The sequence below is a fragment of the Sturnus vulgaris genome, chromosome 15, assembly GCF_052056855.1.
Source record: "Sturnus vulgaris isolate bStuVul1 chromosome 15, bStuVul1.hap1, whole genome shotgun sequence".
In the NCBI taxonomy this organism is placed as follows: Eukaryota; Metazoa; Chordata; class Aves; order Passeriformes; family Sturnidae; genus Sturnus; species Sturnus vulgaris.
In genome coordinates this window covers 1,771,040-1,776,887 of record NC_142257.1, presented here as the reverse complement: position 1 = coordinate 1,776,887, position 5,848 = coordinate 1,771,040, and positions in this window count along the sequence as shown.

Sequence of the window (5,848 nt, the reverse complement as noted above, 5' to 3'; positions counted from 1 at the left end):
GATGAAAGGTTTCGTTTGAGGCCAAAGAAACTCTCGGTTCATGGTATGGGTGGGGGCACCCAGTGCGGTGTGAGATGGAGCAGAGCTTCCCTTCCCTCCCTCTGGAATCCCGGCGGGGGAGGGCAGGGACACTGGCAGGAGCACAGGGGACATTTCCTCGGGGACATTTCCTCATTCCAGCTCTGCCTTGGCTCTCACCCAGTGCCGATGGGCACACGGCAGGGATAAGCACCTGGCCCGTCCAGCTTTGCCACCCTCCAGGAATCCAGGACTGCACACCTGGACAGCCTGCCTCATGTGCTTCCATCCCCAAGACTTGGAACAGCATTTTCCCAAATTTTTTTTGGCAGCTGGGGCGCTGGAGAAGGGGAGTTCATGCATGGCTGAGGACACAGGGAAATCTCAAGATTTTCCCAGCCAAACTCAGCCCCTGAGTGCAGCGTGGCTTTGAGATCTTTCTTCTCACTGGTGGCCCTGTTTTGGTTTAGTTTGATTTTTTTTTGGCTAATGAATTCATAAATGTTATAGTTTCGGTTTGTTAATTTTAATATACTTATTTTTTGTTGTGAGATAAAATTAGGAGCAAAAGCAAGGCAGGCGTAAAACTTAAAAGGGAATAAAAAAACCACTTTATCAACAACAAAAAGAAAGTAAAAAATTCAGAATAATTCAGGAATTTTCTTCCACCTCCAAGCCCTTTCCGACTTTTCTCAACACCAAACATTCCAAAGCTGCTGCTGGTGCACTGGGAATTCTGCTCCATCCCACAGCTAAAGGGTTAAGAGGGCTCCGGGGCTGAACTGAGCTGAACTCAGCGCTTCGTGTTCAGAAATGCTGAGTCCTGCTCCTCTTGTATTGTTTTCAGCCAGAGGAGGAAGTGAACACTCTCAGAAACCTGGAAAACTGGAAAATCGGAAAATTGGAAACTGGGAAACTGGAAAACTAGCAAACTGGGAAACTGGAAATCTGGAAAACTGGGAAACTGGAAAACTGGAAAATTTAAAAACTGGAAAACTGAAAAACTAGAAAACAGGAAAACTAGAAACTTGGAAAACTAGCAAACTGGAAAACTAGCAAACTGGACAACTGGAAAACTGGAAAACTGGAAAACTGGAAAAATACTGAACTGGAAAACTGGAAAACTGAAAAACTAGGAAACTGGAAAACTGGGAAACTGGAAAACTGGAAAACAAAAAATACTGAACTGAGCTGGACCAGCTTATGGGCTGGGAACAGAGCTGAAAAGCTCCAGCCTGGAATATTTTTCAGGCTGTAATTTTCTTACTTTCTCAATGTGTCCCAAAGGCACTGCCCAGGCTCCCCAGGGAATGCCAGAGCTCCAGGAGGGCTGGGATGGATGCAGCACTCCCAGGGATGCACACGCTGGGATTTTGGGGCTGTTCAGGGTGAGGAGTTGCCCCGATGATCCTTCCAGCTCCGGATATTCCTTTATCCATGAATTTCAGGGTTTGAGGTGCATTCACCCTGCTCCAGGAAGGGCAGAGCTGCTGGCACCACAAACATCATCCCTAAGGAGCTTGTCCTAATCTTTACAACAGGAATCTGTGCCCAGTGTCACCTCAGGGACATCGTGCCGTGTTTTGGGCTCGATGTGTCCTCCTACAACCCTGGGGACATCTCACGGATTGCCCACCCCAGCAGAGCTCGCTGCATCCCGGCCCTCCCTGCTGGAAATTAATTATCAGAGCCATTAGATGGCAGCAGGAACCGCTCTGGAAAAACATTGGGAAAACGGGATTGCAGCCCTGCTTGTCCCCAGCCCTGCTGTCCCCAGCCCCCAAAACCAGCAAAAAAATTCCCCGAGCCCTATGGGGTTGTGGAATTGGGATCGCCAGGAAAAACGAGGCAAAGCTCCAAAATATGGGAGCAGCATCTTGAGCAGCAGCAGGGACACAAGAGCTGGGTGTGGAGGACATCCCCAGCAAAAAAAAAAAAAAAAAAACAACAAAAAAAACCTCTGGAGCTCTTCTCCAAGGGATTTTTGGGAGCTCACAGCTGGGAATGGCTCAGGAGTGAGTGGAAATGTAATTCCAGCAGGGATTTTATCATTCCCGAGTTAAAGAAACCCCAGGTCAGGTAATGCTCTGGCAAATCCTGATGGGAATGTCCAGGCAAGGTTCATCCAGTGCTGCTTTGGATGGAGCTGGCTGAAAAATCGGGAGGAAAAACTGCTCCAAACATCAAAGTTGTTTCTCCTCTGAGAGGTTTCCAAAGGAAATGTGTTTCACCTCTGGAAAATGAAACTTCCAAAATATTTCATGTTCATGTTCAATTTCCCTTGCAGTCTCTGATTTTTTGTGTTATCCTCTGCTTTTACCCTATTTTGCCACTGGAATAGAAATAAACAGGACAAGGAAAGATGACAAAGTGAATTTAGATGAACCACCCCATATAATTCCCACAGCTCAAGCTCCAGCTAAACCATCCAGTGAGGGAATCATATTTAAAGAAATCTTTGGATAAAACAGAGAAAATCAATGTTTTTAGACTTCCCTCTGGAAGAAAAAGAGAAAATCTAATTAAGAAATTAATTGCTTATGCTGATCTAGTGGGTTTTTTTGGTTTTTTTGTTGTTTCTTTTTTGAAGTGCTTAATGATCCAAGCTTCTGGTAAAGGTGTTGGTCTCGATGCCATTTTCTTTTAGAAAGCAACAAAGCAGCTCAGCGAGGCTCAGCATCTTGTTTTGATATTTCCAGGGTGGAACATTTTGATTTTTCAACTTCCAAAGCTTTGCTGCTTTAATTTTTTGTCCATAAAGCCGAGGCTGAAATCAGAATGAAAGCTTTCAGTTTAAGCTAATTAATCCAAACACTTTGAATCAAAGCCTGGGATGTTTGCACAGTGGTGTTCTCTGGGAATTTATTTTCAGGGTCTGCATTCCATTTTTAGACTGAGGAACAAAAAAAAAAAAAAAACAGAGTGAGATTTCCTAGAAAAGAGATAACCTGCTGCTTACCTGGGGTGAGCCATTCTGCAGCTTAGAAGTGGAAATAGAAATTATCTCTGCTTAATTACAGCATTTGGCCTCCTCCTGAGGATCTGGAGACCTGGCCTGAGTTCTAGTCCCTGGAGGTGCCCTAAATTCCCCCAGAATCACCCTGATTCCCACTTTTCCCATGGAATAATTTGAGGAAGGAAAGGAAAATGGAATTATTGTGGTAATAGCATTGCAGCAATAAGAAAGCAGCAGCATTTCCCTGGGTGAATCGTTCCTTCTGAGCAGGGGGTGCTCCCTGGGGATCATCTGGAGGAATTCCAGACAAATTCCAGGAGTGCAGAGATCCCAGAGCTGGGCTTCCCTGCTGGCCAGGGCTGTCCATGAACATCTTGTGATCCCAACCCAAGGGCAGCAATTCCTTCTTCCAGCAGCCCTCACTCCTCCAGGCCAACTTCAAAGAGAAAACCAAAATTCAGCCCGAGTTCCCCTGCCCTTAAATGGGGTGAAAGCAGTGGGAAAGCAGGGCAGGGAGCAGCTGGAATTGAGCTCCCTGTGCCAGGCAGGAGCTGCCAGCTGGGCTCAGCAGGGTGGCTGTCCCCAAAAAGGGTCCCTCTGTGCCACCTGCAGGGTGTGACACAGAAATGAAGCCTGGGAGCCTCAGCCCTGCTGTGTGACATCACAACTGCTCCTCGACTCTTCCAGAGGGCTCCAGGGTGAAAGATTTGCAGGTTTTAAGGAAAAAAAACTTGTAATACCCTTAAACCTTTGTAGCACCTCTCCTTTCCTGGTGTCCAGGTCTTTCAGGAGGGAATGTGACCATTCCTGATGTGCAGAGCTTCTGTAAGGACTTGTTTTGACTCACCTGCTGTTGGTTTGGGAATATTGGACCCAGAGAGAGCCTTGGTGAGGGTAAGAAGGAAGGAGGATGCAGGAGGATGGAGCCAGAGGATGGAGCCATCCCTTGGTGGCTTTGCAGGATGGCTGCAGGTACAGATGGGCTGTGGTGCTCATCCAGATCCTCCCATCCTCCACTGCCTGGGTGCTCTTTTCACTGCCTCTCTTTGCACAGCACTAAAATTAATGCCTGAAAATGAGAGTTTGCTTGAAAATAATCTATCATTTGATTATCACTTTAATGCAGGCAGCCCGGGGAACATCTGCCTGTGCCAGGCTGTGTCTCCTCCTGCTGATGTGGGGAATTGCTGGGAAGGGCTGCTGGGGGAACTGGAAGAAAGCCAAAAATGCTTTGGTGGTGGCTGTGAGGAGGAGGATGAGAGGTGGATGAAGCACCAGGTCCCCACTGCCCAGTTCACTGCCTCTGGTCCCATTTGCTCTGTGGCTACTCACAAATTAAAATGTTCATCTCCATCACATGGAAAAGAATTCTGTCCTCACCAGGAGTGCCTGGCTTTGCACTGGGGCAGCGGGCAGCAGCATCTGACCCCTCCTGACCTCACCCCTGCCAGGTCCCACCTCCCAGGACAACCAGGGACGAGAGAAAAACGGATGGGAACTGCCCAGCGAGGCAGAATTTCCTCCATGCCATGACACAGCCCATGTGCCGTGGTGGAATGGGGTCTCCAGCCCCCTTAGGCTCTTCTGCTGCCTTTTGGGAACATCAGAGCCTCGGACTTTAGAGGCTTTTTTTGGAAAATGTCACCAGCTTGTGATGAGTCAGCCGTGCCTCTCTGCAGCCTGCCCAGTGCCAGGCGTGGGGCTGTGCCCACGGGCATCTCCCTGCTGCTCCTTGCACTCACATCTCCCTGCTCAGAGAGGAGAGGCTGTGCTGGCAGCCACGGGCAGGAGCAGAGCCGGGGGGTGGCGCTGCCAGGGCCGTGTTTGGGCAGCCGGAGCCCCGGGGACAGACGGACAGACGGACACACGGGTGCTGCAGCTGCCATCCCCGGCTCAGGCGTTTCCAGCCCTCCGGGGATTCTCAGAGCCTGGCAGCGAAAGTTGTGCACCCAAATGACTCCAGAGGAAGGGGAATGGGTGGGAAAGTGCAGGGAATCTGGTCCTGCAAACACGGAGGGGTGTGCGGTGTCCAGGTGTGATGGAAGGGATGCTCCTGCTCCAAAAAAAACCCAGAAATGTCAGAGCTGAGGTTGCCGATGGACCAACTCCCTGTGCCTCAAGGATAAGGATATTTATGGGATCTTTTACCTCTCCTAACTCTGTCACACCCAGCTCTGGGATCTGCTATCCGATATTCCCTTGCAGCATCACCATTCCTCATCTGTCCCCAAGTCCCACGGGAGTGAGGAGGGATTCCCTTCCCTTCCCAGGTAAAACCCCTGCCAGGGCCAGCAGCTGAGCACAGCCTCACATGGAAACACAAGGCACAGACACGTGGAGAGGTCGTGAGCCTGATGTCTCGGAATTCCTGGTGCAGGTGGGGCACAAGATGTGTTTGAGCCCAGCTCCCAGCTCCCAGCTCCCAGCTCCCAGCTCTCCATCAGGCACCAGGGAAAGAAGGAACACAGTGATGGAGCAGGTGGGGGAAGTTTGGTTCAGGTGTTCTCAGCATCTTGCAAGGGCATGGAGAAAGGATAAAAATCCCAGTGTCCAGGGAAGGAAAATTAAATTAAATTAGCACCTTTTTCTCCTCTGTCCTCTTATCTCCATCGCTCCCGTGTCCCTTCTCACTGGGGGATGTAGGATTCTCCTTGCTCTGCACAGCCTGAGCTCTGTGGGACCTGCAGGTGCTGAACAGAGCAGGAGCCTTGTGGGAAAAACACATCCAATAATTGCTGTGAAAATTCATGTTGCAGTGCACAGACACAAAGGGATGAAAGGAGGCTGCCTTCACATCCTGACATTTCCTCCTTTCTGACTTCTTGTCTCAGGCATCCCGAACATCCTCTCACGGCAGCTTTCGCAGGCAGCTCC